General features: G+C 35.0%; 1 long non-coding RNA gene across 1 annotated transcript; it reads left to right on the top strand.

Annotated features, from left to right (window-relative positions):
• The first annotated feature begins 8,252 nt into the window (after positions 1-8,252).
• On the top strand, positions 8,253-10,388 carry LOC141704627 (uncharacterized). The gene is made up of 3 exons (XR_012568024.1): positions 8,253-8,335; positions 8,814-8,874; positions 10,313-10,388. It is a non-coding gene; the product is annotated as an uncharacterized LOC141704627 (long non-coding RNA).
• The last annotated feature ends 10,199 nt before the right edge of the window (positions 10,389-20,587 follow it).

Below are 20,587 nucleotides of genomic sequence, written 5' to 3'. Positions count from 1 at the left end.
TTAACAGATGTCCAACTAAGGCAGTTAAAGAAATGACTCCATTAGAAGCATGGTGCAGAAAGAAGGCCTTCGGTAAGCCATTTAAGATATTTGGTTGCATTTGCTATGCATATATTCCGAAAGAAAAAAGACATAAACTGGAAGACACGAGTGAAAAATGCATTCTTCTTGGTTACACTCAAAATCAAAAGGATATAGGTTGTATAGTTTAAAAGAAGAAATCAATAATCATAAGTAGAGATGTGTTGTTTGATGAAGGAGCTAGCTGGAATTGGGAGGAAAGAAGCATGTCAAAATCAAACTATTACATTTGAAGTAGAAGCTCAAAATGAAGACAAAAATAATGATCAGTCATCACCAGCATCATCACCATCTGATCCATCTTCACCTACTGATCCATCATCACCTTCAAGTGATAGTGCAAGATCGTCAAGTTCAGGAAGTACTCCGCTGAAAATGAGGTCTCTTGCTGATATTTATGAGTCGTGTAATTTTTGCATGATTGAACCAACGAGTTTTGAGGAGGACAATTAGAGAAGATGTTTGGAAGAAGGCAATGGAAGAGGAGTTTCACATGATTGAAAAAATAAGACATGGCAACTCGTTGAAAGATCGAAAAATAAAGAGGTTGTGGGTGTGAAGTGGATTTATAGAATAAAGCACAAGTCAGATGGTTCTTGGTTAAAAAATAAAGCGCGTCTAGTGGCCAAAGGATATTCACAACATAAAGGAGTTGATTACCTCGAAACATTTACACCAGTAGCTCGAAAAGACACAATCAGAACCCTCATTGCTCTTGCAGCTCAAAAAGGATGGAAATTATATCAACTTGACGTGAAATCAGCCTTCTTGAATGGAGATTTAGAAGAGGAAATCTATGTAGATCAACCAGATGGTTTTGTCATTAAAGGACAAGAAGGAAAAGTTTACAAGTTGAAAAAGGCGTTACTTTGACGCTTCCAGTTTGCTATATACTAAGATATGGTTACTTTTCAATATGGTTACTTTCATTCATCATGTACTGAATTTTGTTTGTTTGGAATTTGTAGTGGTTGGCCAAGACTCGATCGTGTTACAGCATTGAACAGCTAGATGAAGTTCGCATTGACGCCCTGCAGTTCATCTAAGAGCATATCTGATCAATTCTTCGTACTCAAGGTCTTTTCTTTTGCGTAGTCGTACATTTGGTAATTTAGACGGTTTTGTGTAGTAAGAATATAAGTGTATGAATGCTGGGGTTGGTGTATAGGTTTGCAAATGCTGGGGGTTGTACATTGGTAATGTAGATTCTGTAGTTTTTGAATGATTGATGCAGATGATGGGGTTGGTGTTGGTGATTTTTGGATGATTGATGCAGATGATGGGGTTGGTGTTGGTGGTTTTCGGATGATTGAATGGTTAAATGTATGAATGATTGACTGGTTGGATTTGTATGGATGCTTGTTATTCCAATATTTTAGTTTTGGTTATGTAGTAAAGGACATCAGTTTATTTATAACAAATGTCTATTAGTAACGAGTACATCGCTTTTTTAGAAAATTAGTGATGTAAAATTTTACACAATTTGGTCTATAAACTTCTTACACCTCACTTTCAATTAAGAAAAGCTGAATGTCAAAGAAGATAATGTACATCACTTTAAGGTAAAAATATGATGTCAAAGAAATCCAGGTTCAAGTCGAAATGAAACATAGCAATCACTTTGTTTAAGATAAAACTGATGTCAAGTGACATTATAAACATCACTTTTAACCAAACAAAACCTGATGTAAAAAATTGCAATGTACATCAGTTTCAGACAAACAACTGATGTGAAAGACTAACATGTTCAAGTCTAAATGATACATAGACATCACTTCATTGTAGAAAAAACTGATGTCTATACGCTAAATTAGAACATCACCTTTCATTAAAGAAACAGATGTTTAATATGCCATTTTACATCACCTCTGTCAAAATTATCGATGTTTTTGTGACAAAAACATAGCTCAATATATGTTTAATATGTTTTAATAGGTGTAATTTAGTTATTAAATAATTTTGTTATAGCATTTTTTTGTAAAAAATCATCACATAGACATCAATATTTTTCACTAAAATGGATGTTTTTGTGATAAAAAACATAGCTCATGATATGTTAACATGTTTAATTAGGTGTAATTTAGTTATTAAATAATTTATTTATAGCATTTTATGTAAATATCAACACATAGACATCTATTTTTTAACTAAAATCGATGTCTGATCGAGTATAGACATCGAGTATCCACCGATGTCTAGAATAGACATCACCGACATCAACATCGGTTATGAAACAACATAGACATCGGTCAAAAAGCGATGTCTATGGACTTTTTCTAGTAGTGAAGAGACATAATTCCAAAATAATATGATATTGTACATTCTAGGCGAACCTACGCAGATTTGTTTTTGGATTATATGGCTTCTCCATAAAAAAGAGAATATTCTCTAATATTCTTGATGTAGTACTTTGGTTGACACATACCCCCATCCCAAATTATCCCGTAAACCAATAACTACAAATACCTTGGTCTTTTTCCCAGAATCTATTTGTTGGCATCATGTACTACTGATATTTATACAGAATCCGTTGTGTGTACACGATTAGGAAGACTTTTATACAAGGTAACCAATGAAAAAACCAGCTTCAATGAAGGATGATGACTACACGAACCGCTGTAAGAGAAGGAACCAACTTTAATGAAGGATGAAAAATGGAATCTATTAGATAGCCAGGCTCTGGGGTTGTCAGACTGACTTTGGTGAAAAACATTGCTTAAAATATCATCAAGGAAACGACAACTTATGGTTGATCAAGGTTTTGTCCAATATGTTTGAGAAGCCATCTGCTTCAAATAAGGGGTATTTGAATCACTTGTTAGTTGCCATAAGATTGAATGAAGACGATCCTGTTGCTGACCATATGAACGAATTTAATTCTATCCTAGCAAGATTGACATCAGTGGATATTAAATTCCATGATGAAATATAAGACTGTTGTTTGCATCCTCATTACAGACAGTTGGTCAGGTTTGTCACTACTATAAGTAATTTATCCAGGAGCGGTTAAGATGACTTTTCATGGAGTTCGAGATTCGATTCTGGGAAAAGATATTTGTAGAAGAAACTCAGGAGAGTCGTGAGGTTCCTTGTTAATGGCTGAGAGTAGAGAAAGAAAGTTCATAATGGGGCAGGATAAGGGCGTAGCAGATTAAAGTCACAGAAGAGAGGACAAACCAAAGATCGCAAGGATATTGTTTGTTGGAATTGTTAGAAGAAGGGTCACTTCAGGAATTAGTGCACAACTCATGCGATCCTAAAGGAAAGAGGTAAAGAGGATAATTCATCTAACATAGTTGAAGAAGTGGTGGATGATGATGCTTTGATTTGTTGTATTAAATGTTCCGTTGAATCATGGTTATGGATTCAGGTGCATCATTCCATACTACCCTTGCAAGGATTTAATGTTAAATTTCAAATTTCCAAAATTTTGGTAAAGTCTGTCTTACTGATGACAAGACTTTAGATATTGTGGGCATGGGAGATATTAATCTCAAAACCTCTTTGAGAACTAGCTGGATATTGAAAGATATAAGGTACACCCCTAGAGGTGAAGAAGATGTTGCTATTTGTAGTCAGTTAGATAAGGAAGGGTATCGAGTTACTATCGGAGTCAAACAGTGGAATGTTATAAAGAGAAATCTAGTTATTGCTCGTGGAGAGAAAAAAAAGGACTTTGTACATTGTTGAAGAATCCAGCTATGAAGCAAATATAGATGCTGATGAAATTGGGTCTTTAAGTTTATGGTACAAAAGGCCTAGTATATGAGTGAAAAGGGTATGAAGTTGTTAACTTCGAAGGGGATATTCCAGAGTTGAAGAATGTGGAAATTGGGTTCTGCGAGCCATGGTTTCTTGGAAAGAAGAAATGTGTTACTTTTACAAAATCAGGGAGGACCCTTAAGACGAAGAAGTTAGAGCTAGTTCATACATATGTATATGGTCCAACAACAGTTGCGTTGTTGGATAAATCTCTCTACTATGTCACTATTATTAACTGATTTCACTAAAAAATATGGGTTTATTTCTTGAAGAATAAATCAGATGTGTTTTTACTTCAAGAAGTGGAAGACTGAAGTTGAAAAATCTGACCGGTTTGAAGGTGAAGAGTTGATGTCAGATAATGGTGGTGAATACAGTAGTAATGAGTATAAAGCTATTGCATAGATTTGGGGATTAGAATGATTAAAATATTCTAGAGACACCACAACAGAATGGTGTTACAGAGTGCATGAATAGGAACCTTGAATGAGAGGGCCAATAGTATGAGATTACATGCAGTATTGCCAAAGATGTTTTAGGAAGATGCAGTTAAAATAGAAGCGTATCTCATAAATAGAGGACCTTGAAGTCCTTTGGGGTTCAAGATACCTGAAGAAGAGTGGCAGGGAAAAGCAGGCACACTTGCGAGTTTTTAGTTATGTTTCTTATGTGTGTGTAAATTATGACATGGATAAACTTGATCTGAAAAGAAAAGAAGTGTATCTTCATTGGTTATGGCTCAGATAACATGGATTACTCTTTTGGGATGAACTGACGAAGAAGATCGTTTGAAGTAGAGATGTTACTTTTAGTGAGAAAGCAGTGTTTATAATCTTATAGAAGTTATGAGTTTATAAAGGACCAACCTAAGAAATTGAAAGTAGTGCTTGAAGATATTAAAGAAATAGATCGCATGCATGAAATAGTGGGAGTTCGGAGAATGTCCATGACAGGGTTCCAGTTACCCGACAGACTGAGGTAAGAAAATCTAGGAGAATTGTGAGGCCACCACAAAGATATTCTCCTCCAGTATATTATATGTTATTGAAGAGGATAGAGAGCCTCAGTGTTATTCAGAGGTAGTACAGGTGGATGATTCAGTTTGGTGGAAATCAGCCATGGATGAAGAGATGAGTTTCTCTTGAGAAGAATGAGACATGGTCTTTAACAGAGTTACCAACAGCGAAGAAGGCTTTACATAATAAGTCGGTGTTCAAGATCAAAAAAGAACATGATGGCATCAAAAGATACAAGGTGAGGTTAGTAGTCAAGGGCTATCAACGAAAAAAAGGGTAATGACTATATTAATATATTTTCCCCGGTTATTAAGATGACTACAGTTAGAATTATGCTAAGTATTGCGGCTATAGAGGAGTTACATCAAGAGCAACTGGATTTTAAGATTGTGTTCTTACATGGTGATCTTGAGGACACTCTACATGGTTGATTTAGAGGGATTTCAGGTAGTTAGGAAAGAAAAACTTATTTGCGAGCTTATAAAAAGCTTGTATGGTTTAAAGCAAGCACCAAGACAACGGTACTTGAAGTTTGACAGCTTATGATGTGTTTTTTAATGTTTTCGGTCTGGGTTCCAGAATGGGTACATGAGGAGTGCTATGGACCATTGTTGTTACTTTAAACAGTTTAATTTATCTTATATCATATTGTTGTTATATGTTGATGGCATGTTGATAACAGGATCAAACATGAGGAAAATCAACAGGCTAAAGAGACAGATCTCTGAGGAGTTTTGAGATGAAGGATATGGGTGCAGAAAAACAGATACTTGGTATGAACATCATAAGTGATAGACCTGAAGGTACTTTGAAATTATCTCAGAAGAAAGATGTTGAGAAATTGTTGTAAATATTCAGTGTCCAGGATGCGAAGACAATAAGTACATCATTGTGAGTTACTTTAATCTCATGAAGAAGCAATCACCTAAAATGGATGCAAGAAATAAAAGATATGGCTAAAGTTCCCCATGAGTCTGCAGTTGGCAATTTGATGTATGTTATAGTGTGTACAAGACCCTACATTGCTCATGCAGTGGGAGTCGTTAGTAGGTTTTTGTCTAATCCAGGAAGAGAGCATTGGGAAGCAGTCACAGTGGTTGTTACGCTACCTGAAAGGCACATCCAAGGTGTATTATATTTCAGTAAGAAAAATCTTATCTTTGAAGGATTCCCTGATGCAAATTTGGGTGGATGTTTGGATACAAGAAAAAGTACAATGGGTTATATTTTTACTTTGGGTGGCACCGCAGTTAGTTGGATGTCTCGATTTCAAAAGAGTGTTTGCTCTTTCAACCACTGAAGCAGAATATATGGCTAAACTCTTACTGTACTGATTCAAACGGCGCTCCGGAAGAGTGCTGCCCTGATCTCTGAAGCTAGCAAGGAGATGATTTGGTTGAACAATTTTCTGGAGGAGGTTGGGCAGGAACAGGCAGATAGTCAGAGTGCTATTCATCTTGTGAAGAATCTTGTGAGTGCTATTCATCTTGTGAAGAATCTTGTGATTCATGCTAGGATGAAGCATATTCAGCTAGATATCACTTTGCAAGAGAGTTGATAAGCAATGATACTTTTGTCCCTAAAGAAAATCCTTGGTTCAAAGATCTTGCAGATATGTTGACTTAGGTGGTAACCAATGAAAAGTTGAAGCTTTGCGTAACTTCAACTGGCCTTAAAAATTGATTGATGAGAAGGCGCTGCACTAGTTAGAATTATTGATTGGAGTATAGATAATACTATATTCACAAGAGTGAAGTGAAGATGTTAGACTCCAAGTGGGAAATTGTTGGGTTTGTGGAGTCTATTAATTAAGTCCATGAAAATAGACTATTTAGATTCAGATTCAGCTTAGATTATGGATTAGTTTACTTTTCAGATATGGAGCATTATTTGATTTAGGACCAGTTTCTTCTCTTATAAATACTAATGTAATTGTAAAATCATAACATAACGAATTGTGAGAGATCAATACAAAGCTTGTGGAGTAGGAATTTCTGAACCACATAAATCTTTGTCTTATGTGATTTTCGTTTATTTTCTTATTCTTATTTATTCAACTTGGGTTTTGCTTTCGTTGTATAACAATAAATAATTGTAGGCCTGTTTATTGTAGGATGAGATAATTTTGACAATAAGAAAAGTGTGTATCGGAGGTAAAGAAAGAGAAAGGAATATTTAATTTTTATAGGGTAAAGAGTGTTAAGTGCATCAAAAGTGAAAATAATTTTTTTTCCATATTTTGAAGAATAAATTTTATTTTCTCTACACTAATAAAACCTAAAAAAATAGGGCCCTTGTAAGTTTGAGCCCAAGCCCTTGGTCACTACTATCCTATGACCGGACTTGCTTATAAATTTTAAAGTTTTTTTACAGTTTGGTTTTCCTTTCTTCTATTTCATTTTATCATAAATTTTAATGCTTTATTTGATAATTCCTTAATGCATTAACAATATGATGATAAGTTACATGTTGTTTAACATATAAATATTAACAATTTTCCCAATATTAAGAACATAACTTCTACTTACATAGAACCAAAATATAAATTCCTTTTAAGCTAATACTTATATTAAATCTAATTAGCGAAGAATATACTCTTAAGATACAATATTGTAAATCTAAATAGATTGCTAAAGTTAATTAATCTAATACATTCAAAGTAAAAGAGAATGGCTAGAGACGTTCATTTGAATAGACTTCCACATAAAATATATAATTCCGACCCGATTAGTTCCTTTAACCATAATCGAGTTAACCTTGATTAGTTAACATCCGTAGATATACATAATATAACCAATCTATCCGTTGATATAGGGATGATATTTATATTATATATTTATCACATCATGTATTCATTTTAGGGTTTTACACCCCCTTACCGCCGCTTCTTGTTCATATATCTTATCAACCATCTCTTTCTTGGCTTAATCTCTTGATTTCTCTGCAAATATTTATAAAATTTAACTAGTTTATACATCCAAGAGGCTGGTTAGATAGTTGTTTATGTGTATTTTATGTCAAATCGCGAGATATATAATCACTTCCCTTTTCCATTCAAACAATCAGGTTTGCAAAACTGCTCTCTAGAAGTTTATCATATTTTACGAATACTTTCAATCCCCTCCATATAAGAAATCTCATTTTCCATTCTTTACATTATCCCTCGGTACACATCCGACTATCTCCGTCTTGGTATGTATCTCAAATTTTACAATCTATTTAAATCGAAATATGTGTTGAAGTATTAATTATGTACAAATGTAAGTATTTCTTCATCAGTTGATTATATCCAACATAACACAACATTATACCAACAAGAATCTAAAAAATTATGTCACCATGTTATGTTCTTTTTATTTATACGTGATTTAATATTTTTTACTGGTTTGCGCGATTTTTTACAGATCTTCAATATTCCGGGACCCCAATATTTTCATGCAAATTGAATTGCATCATGACTTTTCTCAAGTTCAAAGGTAAGCTATATTTAAATTTCTTAATTTGGATGATAAATGTATAGATAAATTTTGATTGCCTCGGTTAGGTGTAATTGAAACCAAATTTCTGAATTTATCTTTTTATCAACCGAAAAGGATTTAGTTCACATTTATTTTGCTCCTAAATAAAAAATGAATCCATATTCGAACTTAGTCGAAAATCTGAATATTTATTTATACATAGCATATTATTTCTTTTGTTCGATTTCTAATTCATTTCAAATATCCATCAACCGTGTCAAGTGACTTAATGATATCAATTTTGGATATTGGTGTAACGAGATTTGGATCAACCTTACGTGATTACTGAACATGATCCTTACCCCAATTTGATATGAGTTTTCTCCCCAAAATACACATAACATAGTAAATATTCCAGTATTCCAGCATGATTTAAAATCTTTATTGCTCAAGTGACCAATACATATTTACTTATATGTTTATGAATTATTTGCAGTAAACAATGAAGTAAATGCTCCAGAAAAGATGGATGTCTCTGCACCATGGTTTACCTATCGGTAATACTCCTTATATATATTTTTCATTTATGCCAAAATTTTCAACACTACACTTTAGATGTTTTTATTATGTTGCTCTTATATGTACCCTTACATGTACCCCTCGTATGTACACGCTACCAATTCCATGCCAATATATTGAACCTGAATTATTACAAATAGAGTTGGCTATAAATGTGTAAATGGTGAACCAACCGGCCTGATAACGACATGGTTTATAGGAACTCGAACTCGAATATAAGAATGTGTGGGTTAAGCTAACGAGCTCAGGCCGAGCTATTAGCATGTGTGGCTTGAGCTCGGCACGAGATCATTAGACTTGAACTTGGCTAGTTAAATCTAAAAAATTGACATATATCCCGATTATTAATATTTTAAGTTTAAAATTACACTTAAATATGTAATCCATAAATCATTTGAGAATAATAAATTCAAATTTAAGCTTTTTCAGTTGTGTTGAAAGTGATAATTATAGTGGTTCTAGTGGGCGGGTTTGAACTTTTTTTAGATAATAAATGTTATTTTTCACAAAGCTGTTCGGTTAACGACACAAATATGTATTGGCTTATTTTCATTTGATGAAAGATCGTGTATGGCTCTATTATTTTAGAAACTTGAGGTTGATACATATTTTTGCGGTAGCTCATCTTGGCTTGTTAAGAATAATATTAACTAAGAAACAATTATAAATTAATTAAGAATATGCTTTATTTTCATTTTTATTGACAAGAGATAATTGATCAATGTATCCTTTCATTATGTTTTCTACTCGTGAAAATACTCCAATAGACAAGCACCCGAAATTAGATAATTACTTCAGGGAGACAAGAAGATAGTGAACAAGATGACGGTTGGGTGGATCATTATAATGAGAAAAGGAATGATGTTAGTTATATATACACAATTATTCTATATTTTTTGGACAATATTTTCTATATAATTTTGCCCAATATAAAAAATTGACCAAAATTTGCATTAGGACGAATAGAAATGAATTATGACCGAAATGTCACTCTTTGCATTTCTTGAATGCTGAAAAAAATATTTCTCAAACTTGTTTCTTGATCCTTTACTAAACAATGCGGGAGATGGAAGATGCCAAGTACGACAAAACAAATTTAAAAAAAATTCATGTTTAAATAAAAGTAAAAAACAAAATTTAAAACTCCCTTAGTAAACTGAAGTTAGGATTGATTGCTAGATCAAGTTCGTAGAAATAAACAACAAAAAAGAATCTAGGGGTACCTTTAATTGATCTTTATACTAAAAATAATAAGTGTGATAGTATACGAAGACATATATGTGTCAAAGTCGTAATATGTAGCTAGCTATTAGGGAACATTATATGGAAATGCAACTTCATATTTTCATGTTCTTGTTACCTTCTGCTACTAGTAAAAAATGTTTGTGTCCTCTGATTTCCCTTTCAATCATTCAGGAAAGCATGGGGTTTTCGGACATGATCAATGGTGAGTACGCCATCATGCACACACATGCACACACATACGTACCCATATGACATGTTGTATTGCAAAAATTATTAGTAATAATAAACATTGGTCATATCTTAGGAAATATGTTGTTATCCATGGTTGGCTTTCCTTCTGAAATTTATTTTATAAATCCCTACTTAGATTTCACATGTGCTCTGTAATTGTCATCACATAATTGTGGTTGCCAAATTTCTTTGAACACGTTTTAACTTAATACACAAATATCAGATTCAAATATTCCAACACATAATACAAATACATAAAAGCTGAGACAAAATTGAAAAGTAAAAAATATTGTAACCAACTTGTAGTATTGATTATATATTTTTCATGTGCTGCCTCCGTCCATTAAAGAAAATTAGAAAAAATTCATAAATTTATATCAATGTGCCTATAAATTCTGAATTTATAGTCACGTGTTAGACTTTTCTTGCCAATATGAAGATAGAAAAATTATTTAGAATGGTTGGTAGTTTATCCAGATTAAAGGATCAACTAAAAAGGTAGTTTATCCAGATTAAAGGATCAACTAAAAAGGTACTGTTATTACTTAACTAACAACGATCTTTTAGTAGGGATCTTACAACACTATATATATTATTAGGATTCTAAATCTCAAATCCTGGATGAGACGGGAGGTTTAAAAAAAATAGTAAGATTTGACGGAATATACATGTGTACGTGACTACATACATATAAATGTAACCCCTCTGTTCTCATTCTTGCATAGCCATCAAGCACTCCATTTCTTTCTTTTTGTTTGCTTCATATTTTAATTCTCCTGCTCATATTTTATTTCAGGCACTTGAAGCTTTGCTAATATAGTTCGGTTCCTGAGGTTTCTTTTTTGTCAGGTATTGTAAAAACACAAAACACAATCACATTTATCTCCTGTACATGCACTTCAGAACAAATCTCTCTCTCTCCTCTCCCGCTCTCTCTCTCCTTCTCTCTCTCTCTCCTCTCTCCTCTCTCCCTCTCTCTCACTCTCCCTTAATAGTACTCTTTATGAAATACATGTGCTTTATGTATGAGCTTCTGCAACTGATCGATCAAATTTGAAATTTAATTAGATGGTTGATGTTGTTACAGAACTAATTTCGGATATTAGTCTGCTACTACCATCAAGCTCATTGATGCCTACCACTTCCAAGTTCACTCTGCAAATTCTTTGTGATTGTTTAACCCTCATGTCTTCAGGTTGCAACTTGTACATATATATGTCAACTTTTTTTCAACAATTTGGTTTTCTTTACATATGTTTAGTTTTATCAAGAATTGTGATGATTGATAATGCCTATGTTGATCACATTCTAGAGTTATTAAACATAGAAAATATTACCAGTTTCCCAATATTAACTATGTAACTTCTACTTATTGAACCAATTCCTTATTGAAAAACTCATTACAATCTACATGTATGTAAGTGTCTTGTTAATTAATGGTTAATATCAATAAGCAAAGCAAACTACCTTGGTAGAGAAAGATGCTATAATTGTTTAGCCCCATATGATATAATCATATATAATGTATTTAAGCAATTCTAGTGTTAAAAGTTTTCTATTAATTTTTTTTGAACCAATATGACACCATTGATTTTATTCTCATGACAGTTTAAAAAAAAAGTTATGCCAAAATTCATTTATAGACAAAAAAATTACATGAAATATTTCCACCACATCACTACAACAAAATAGGCCAATTACGACGGCCATCATGAAAAATTATAGTTTTAAAATTTCAATGCTAAAATGATTTTAAATTGAACCCTAAATATAAGTTATAAATTATATGTACTATTATTAACATGATATTAAATAAAATTTAAAACTGTTCAAAAAATATTTTAAAAAAGAGTACTTAAAAGATTGTAGCATGAACTTTGTTTTAATCAAAATCTTATGCCAAATATGTGTTATCATTACACACATAGATTAAGAATCGAGCACTAACAAAATTTGAGCCAATAAATTACTATTTATGATCATATTAAAAATTCCTAAATATAAGACCATTACAATTTAACATTTTACTCCTTTTCTTTTAGCCTTTTCTTTGCTTTCTCTTCTGATGATGCATAGGTGATATGGGTGAACCCGCTGGATGGGTTAGAGGATAAAAATGACCCAGCACACTTACCTGGGTTTGTAAAAATTTTAACGGGTCAACATAAAACTATACTTTTGACCCAATCCTATTATTTATATATTGGGTTGGATCGGGTTGGTTCAGGTTAGGTCAAACCCCCTTATCATGGTTCGATTCCCAAATAAGAATAGAAAATTAAAATCTAACATTAATACATGACCAATGAAAATTCTAAAATATAATTCGAAAATGAAATTATTTTTCACATGGGAGTATGACTAGAAGACCGGAATAAAAAAAATTGACAATCGAACATAAAGTTCTTGATGAGTTGTAGAAAGAGTATATAAAAGTTCAAAAGATTATACATCACTCGCTATTTAAAAAAATAAAAAATCATACTACTATTATGATTTAAACAAAGTTCATTTAAAAAAAGACATATCCTTGCAAGTATTTTGAGTATATAATTGGAGTAGCTTCTTTATCTGACATCAAACTGTTTCGAGGATTTTACTATAATAATGTATTTTGACTTTAGTTAAAACTTAGTTTTACATAATGTATGTAAATTAATTTATAAATTATATATATATTACTATTATATAAAAGACAAAACATTGAAAGTTTTTTTATGGTACCTGTTTTATAGTACACGATTGTTGTGGAACAAAAACCTGAGTGTGTTAGTATTCAATGCTAGGGTTGGTGAGTTTCGAGGTTTAATGGTCGCTCTTGCGTTCAGGACTATCGATCCTTGCAAGATGCATACGCATCTATGTGTTGTAGAGAATCAAGCCAAAACGTAGTTCTAGGTTGAGGGGTAGAGCCCTTTATATAGAGGTGAGTCCAGTGTTAGACTTTTGTTGGGAGACTTGGTTGATAAGTCTCCAACTTAGATGGTGATTATGAGTCCTATTGAGGAAGGAGCTCTAGAACCTTCTGTGTAGGACTTTGAGTCTGTTTAGACCATATGTCTCTACTCTTTCAGCCGTTATTGAGCCTAGTCCTTGAACAATTTATGTTCTTGGACCTTGACGACCTGAGCTGGTGGGCCTTGCCTAAATGGGCTGTCTTGATCTTACTACGAGCTTGGACCAGACATGTCTATACTGGACTTCAGACAAGAAGCCCAAGTGTAATTAATGCGACATTAAATGTGTCTTTAGGATGTATTTTCTATCCATATCATTAGCCCCCCAACTTCCATGAATACTGCTCGAGTTTTCGTGGAAGTTGTAATGGTCTATTCGCGACTCGGGGTACTTTCGGCCATTCTTGGGTATCGGCCCTTCATGGGTATCGGCCCTTCATTGGTATCGGCCCTTCATGTGTGTCAGCCTTTCATGGGTATCGTAGTTTTATTATAAAGTGTGGAGCAACCTACATATTTACAACGACTTATTAGTGCAAGTACACACACTTAAGGCCTTTGCACAGGCTATTTGGATAGTGTTTAACCCTAAACGGCCCTATCCGGGGCTAAAAACCGAGCGTTTATCACCCCTTAACCTTCGACAAGGTTAATTATAAGGTGAAAGCTGCTAACTGTCCCTAATCTGGGCTAATCGGCCCTAATATGGGCTAATTTCCATGCACACGTCGCTAATTAGGCTTAAAAGAGCCTAATTTTAAGCTAGAATGCACTAATTGGCCTTAATAGAGGCTAATCGGCCCTAATCGGGGCTAATTAAGACTAATCAGTATGTATAAGACACTAATTATCCCTAATTCATACTAATTATAAGAGTGACTGGGTTAAACGACCATAATCTGGGCTAATTTCATCACAAAAATCACTAATTCCCCATAATTTGGGTTAATTACGCCTAATATACACTAATTAGCCCTAATCTAGGCTTAATTTCACTAAACGGCCCTAATCTAGCCTTAATCTTAAAACCTTAAAATTTAAAAAAATTTCAAAACTTTTCTGATTTTTTTTCATTTTTTTCGAAATTTTTCAAAAGGGGTTACCGGGGTTGTGCAGAACCACTTGTAGCAGGACTCTACAGGAGGCTCTGCTCGGCCTCATGCCCTCAAATGTGGGCTACTCGGCCACATTGAGGAGAACCTCCTGGTCGGCCTTTTGGTGGTTGCCCAGGGGTTCCTGCCCCTAACTTTTTTTTTGAACTTCTCACTAAGAGTTCACGGTTTCTACATACCTTTTCATGCCTTTGCTTCTGATGGTTGCCCATGGAATTAACTTCATGGTTGCCTTTAAGTTCCGCAGGGCTCTGTTACGACTGTTTCGGTGAACGTTCTGTACTCATCCTAACGGACGTTATGTACTCGTTCTTGCTGAATGTTCTGTGTTCTATTGAACTTGTATATATAGAAAGTCTTATACTCCATCGAATTTGTCCAAAACTCCTTCGTAGGATGTTCTATACTCCAACAAGCTCGTTTTCGTGGACGTTCCAATCTTCACAAAACTTGGTTTTGCTAAGAGTTATGGTTTTCGAGAAATTTCCTAAGGACCTCTCAAGAGGGTCTCCGGAACAACTTTTGAAGGCCTCATGGTTCTCCTACAGGAGTTTCTGGTCGGCCAAAAGGCCTCAACTTGAGGGCTGGTCGGCTGGCAGTGCCCCGGGGGCAAGTTGTGGCAGTCATGGCTCTCCTACAAAGGCTTCTGGTCGGCCAAAAGGCCTCAACTTGAGGGCTGGTCGGCTGGTAGTGCCCCGGGGGAAAGTTGTGGCCGTCATGGATCTCCTACAAAGGCTTCTAGTCGGCCATACGCCCCCTATTTTTGTGCTAGTCGGCCAGGAGTACTCTGCACATAAGTTGGGGTCGTCACGACTCTCCTACAGAGGCTTCTAGTCAGCCATATGCCCCCCATTTGTGGGCTGGTCGGCCGGGAGTGCCCGCACATAAGTTGTGGCCATCACGGCTCTCCTATAGAGGCTTCTGGTCGGCCATATGCCCCCCATTTGTGGGCTGGTCGGCCGAGAGTGCCCCACACGTAAGTTGTGCCCATCATGGCTCTGATACGGAGGCTCCTGGTTGGCCAAAATGCCTCAATTTATTGGCTGTTCGGCCAGAGCTTCCCCGCATGCAAATGATGGCCGTCACGGCTCTGATACGGAGGCTCCTGGTAGGCTAAAAGGCCTCAGTTTGTTGGCTGGTTGGCCGGAGCTTCCCTGTATACAAATTATGGCCATTATGGCTTTGATATGGAGGAGAACGTTTTGTTCTCGTACTCGTGAGTTCAGCTGAAGAGATAATCTTGTCTTAATTTTCACTAATTTTTCTAATCATGGTGATTAACATAATTGTCCTTTAGTTAAGACTAATGACTTGTATTTGGTTTCAGCCAGGCTTTTTTTGGAAGACTGATACGATAAGCGATGCCATGCATCGCTTTTCTCGTTTATTATGTCGTCCTTTCTTGCCTTTCTATCGCTCTTCTTCATCATTTCCGGTGTTATTTTAGGGAGGTACCTGCTAGCGCGAATCAGGCAGACTTACGACCTGATGTAGCAGGTGACCTTTTTTCTATAAAAGAAGATGATAAGTGCTCATTTTTATTCACACCTTCATTCCTTACCTTCTCAAATTCTCAAACTCTCTCAAGCTTGTATCTTTCTCCAAGCTCTTCAAGAATGTGTGGCGGACAAGGTCCTAGCAAGTCCTCTTTTTCTCAAAAGGAAGCTCTACACAAGAGGCCCACTCTCCGCTCCCTCCAAGGTATAGCTCATATTTCCCCCTTCTCAATTGACCGTTGTTAAAACAGTCTGAAGAGTATGTTAGATGAGAGGGCAGACGAGTACCCTAGTACCGTCCATTTCGACGCGTTTCATCACAGAAGTATGCTCCGTGAGAAGGATGTCGAGGAGATTAAGTCGATTTACTCCTGGCCCGACTGCTTAAGGTTTCGTAAAGCTAAGCCAAGTGAGAGGGCTTGTAACCTTTGCCACCAAAGGCTATTTCTATTCAAGGCGGCCCTTAAGTCCGGGCTAAGGTTTCCCCTGCACCCTTTCATTCTGAGACTTCTAGCTAAACTCAAGATTCATCCATGCCAGCTCTACCTAATGAGTGGTCTTTTATAATTTGATTCATAGTGTGATGTCTTGACTTAGGCATCCCCTTAAGTGTGACGATGTTCCGTATTATCTTCATGATGAAGCCTTCTCCTTTGAATCAGCCTGTCTGGGTTGTGATACAACACAGAGCCCACATTCCTCATATGTTGAACACCAGTTTTCTCAATGACTTGAACCACAAAGGAAACAAGAAGTTTGTGGTCGTTGGGCGGAAGGATGGAGACTGGGGGGCATACTTCAGACGTGACTTTAGCAGCCCAGTTGATAGTTCTCACTTAATTCTCAACCTTTCTGATGCCGAGCTTCTAGCCAGAGATCTACTCACTAAAGATGATGGGGTAACCCCTTATTGGGAGTTCATAACAGAAGTCAAGCTTGTGGAGCTGGCCTTAGTTCCCTCTCTATTGAGGTTATTTATCTTTGTTTTCCTTAACTTTGTGCAAGTTTGTTTTAATATCTGCTTTCTTTTCTTCTTATTTCAGCTGTAGAGGCTCTCGATGCCAAAGCAAGCCGAGCGATGCTGTTACGGGCAAGATGGCCAGAGATGCAAATAAAAAGGCCAACCATATTCCTAAGGTTCCAGCATTCCTTGAGGCGTTGGGATCTGGTCAGAAGAGAACCAAAGATTTTGACGGGAGTGCCAGGACCCCTTTTGAGCCGGGATGGGGTATCTCTTCCAGCGACTCCGTATTCGGCATCCCGGGCCTTGCCCTTGAGTGGTCGAGGAACTGAATCACTCCTCCTGACCTCCTATTCATCTCTTCTGGTGAGAAGCTTCTTGAGGCCGAGATGCTGGGGGCTCACGCCCTCTATCAGGTAAATTTTTATTTAAGTTTTCCTTTTTTTAGAACTTGGAAAGTATTATAGGAATCACTCCTTGGGGGCTCGGCCCTTCATACTTAAATTTTTTATAACTATACTCATACTTTCTTTGTCAGGCCAATGCCTACTTCGTTGCGTCCTCTACTCAGGCTGTCAAGATGAGAGGCGACTATGCTGCACTGCAGACTTCCATGAACAAAATGACTATCTCCGTGGGGGAGTGGGAATCCAAGGCTCATGAAGTGGAGGGAAAGCTCGCCGTTATGGAGAGGAAATATGCTAGCTCGGAGGAGAAGAGGAAGAAGGAATGGAAAGACCTCAAGGGAGCTTATCACAGATCCTCTAGGTTCACCAAAATGATGGACGAACATGATGATGAGATGCGTCTTGTTAACATGGCCATGGGTTGGAATATGGGAATCAAAGACGCTCAAGGCGTATGGACGGATGTGGTTGATCCAAGCCTTCTATCTTGCCCCTGGAAACTACCTACCATGGATCTATCCGTACAAGCTTCTGGATCTGTGCCCTCGACTCCTCGTATGAGGTCTCAATCGAGTTCTAGTCACGGGGGTTCCGGTTCCGGTTCTAAGGGTAAGGCCCCCTCGGGTAGCCCTAACTCAGAGCAGCCCTTCATGGGAAGATTGCGGAGCCGATTCCAGGGAGTAGTGGTTCTTCTTCTGAGGAAGGCTCGGATGTCGAGGGGGAGGATTCTTCTGATGAGTGAATAACGTGGCCTTGCATGGCCTTGATTGCTATACGTGGCTTTTATTTTCAGAACTCATTGATTTGAACCTTATTGGTCTATAACTTATTGGTCCTTCGGGACTCTAACTTATGATCCTTTGGGATCTTTTATCTATGCACTTCGTTTAATTTCATTTCATACTTATCTTTTATTTTCGGCATTTGGTCCTTCAGGATTTGCATTCTTTATATGCTCGTACTTAAATAAATTGGTAGACAAGATGATAGAAATAAACTTGCATAGATAATATCTCTAAGAAATGGGTTCAACCCTTACATAAGATGGTTTCGTCGACCTTATTTATAAACTTAATACTAAGTACTGGGAACCTGTAGTGAATGTCCTAAACATAATAAACCTTCAGGTTTGAAGCATGCCAAGTGCGAGGCACTTCATCACCATTCATGGTCTCTAACTTGTATGATCCTCGTCCCAGTGTCTTCCTGACCTTATAAGGTCCTTCCCAGTTGGGGGCTAGCTTTCCTCCCTACCCTACTCCAGATGCCTCAATCTTCCTCAAAACCATATCTCCCTGTTGAAAGAACCTTTCTTAAACCCGTCTATTGTAATAAAGGGAGGCTCTTCGTTGATGCTCTGCATTGTAGGCATTGGCCTCATCCCTGACCTCGTTAATTATTTATATACCGTAGTCGTAGTAGCACTGACAATCATACATATATATTTTTACTCAACAGAGCATCAGTCATGGATGTGACATAAAAATAATTCATATATCGCAAAGACTAACTACTGATATTCAGAAGTTTTTTCCAAGAATATGAAGATAAATTTGTTATAATATCATCATTCAAATTATTTTGATGTTTCTTTCAATTATGATTATAATATTTATTTTTATTGTAACTTGATAACATTGTATATTATTTTTATAAAATTAAATATTTTCAATTTGATGAATTTTTTTAAATATTAGTTGAACTTGTTAATCCTTCAAAATATCGACTAATATTATTTTTTTAGTTAGATAGCATAACATGGATTAAATCAAATAGTAGAATACATTATAGTGTTAACCTTTTTCAAATAATTGAAAATAGTTGTACAATATTTTCCAACACTAAATATTTTTTTTGAAATTTATTATTGCTAATTTTAAATTTTTTTTTTCAAAATATTGATTTCTATAATTTTTCAAGTTTCTTATTTATATATATATGAGTTAAGTTCTATTGAGTCTTTGTTTTTGGTTGAGTATGGGAGTCCATATATGTTCTGCAAGTAAAATAGTACAATTTTTTTTGTAAAATGTATTATAATGTGAATCATGTTCTACAAATATCACTTTTAATAAATATCTTGCAAATCTTATACATTTGACAGGTTGAACATTGTAGAACATATGATTTTATAAAATATGATCAGTTTGAAGAACATACATATTCACGTTGTAAAAAAAGTAAATATTCAAGTTGCTGAACATTAATGATGTAACACACGTTTACGTTATGTAGTTTATTATTTTAGTTTTTAAATTATTGGAAACATAAAACATGAACCATTAGATTGGATTGTAATATAAAGTTAGGATTTTGGACTCGAGAACTCCAAAAAAGGGACTTTATGTATATGATTATTTATAATAACCATATCAAATTGAATAATATAAATTTAAATATTGGGTCAAGTTCCAGATGTAAATATTATAAAACCAGCCAGTTAGTAATTATGATACATAATATCAATTGACTTGATCGTATAAAGACCTCAAAAATATTAATTTTATTAATATAAGATATTATAAAATTTATCCTTATTGGTAAGATATTCTCGTCGAACTCGTAATTTAAATTTATTAAACATAGATAGTGATGATGTATTTTCGGCTTATCATATAGTCAAATTTCGAGTATTTTTTCAAAATGGGTAAAATTCTGATTTTGAAGTTAGTAATTTTGATACATATTATCAATTAAATTGCTTTTATAAAAATCTCAAAGATATTAATTTTTACCAACATAAGATATCACAAAAATTTTCTTTGTTGGTAAGATAGTCTAGTCGAACTCGTAATTTAAATTAAACCCAGCTAGTGACGTGATTTACAGGCACGTCATTTAGTCAAATTTCGAGTATTTTTTAAAAAATTGGTCAAGTTCTAATTTTGAATTCGAAATAAATCGAAATACGCTAATTATAACTTAACTAAATATGTAGTACACATATACAATATTTATTAAGTGTATCTCTTTTTAACATATAAAAAAATTTAATTATATGTACAATTTATTTTTTATTAAAAATATTTAAAAAATGTATAAGACATAATTTTCAAATTAAAAATTGTATAATAAATAAGGGAATGATCCGTTTATATACTATGCTTAATTTTATATCTCAAATTCAATTGTTCAAAACTAATTCACAAATATTTTAGTAATCATGTTTAAAGTTAAATAAATTGTCGCTATTTACGACACTGACATATTATGTATATGATAAAAAACTTAACTAATAGTGTGGTGTGGTGTTAAGTTGATATGGTTGTGAATGTAAAGACT

Source organism: Apium graveolens, unplaced genomic scaffold (assembly GCF_009905375.1).
Source record: "Apium graveolens cultivar Ventura unplaced genomic scaffold, ASM990537v1 ctg8062, whole genome shotgun sequence".
Lineage (NCBI taxonomy): Eukaryota > Viridiplantae > Streptophyta > Magnoliopsida > Apiales > Apiaceae > Apium > Apium graveolens.
The sequence above is the reverse complement of the archived record's forward strand: the minus strand, read 5'-3'. Positions and strand labels throughout refer to the sequence as shown.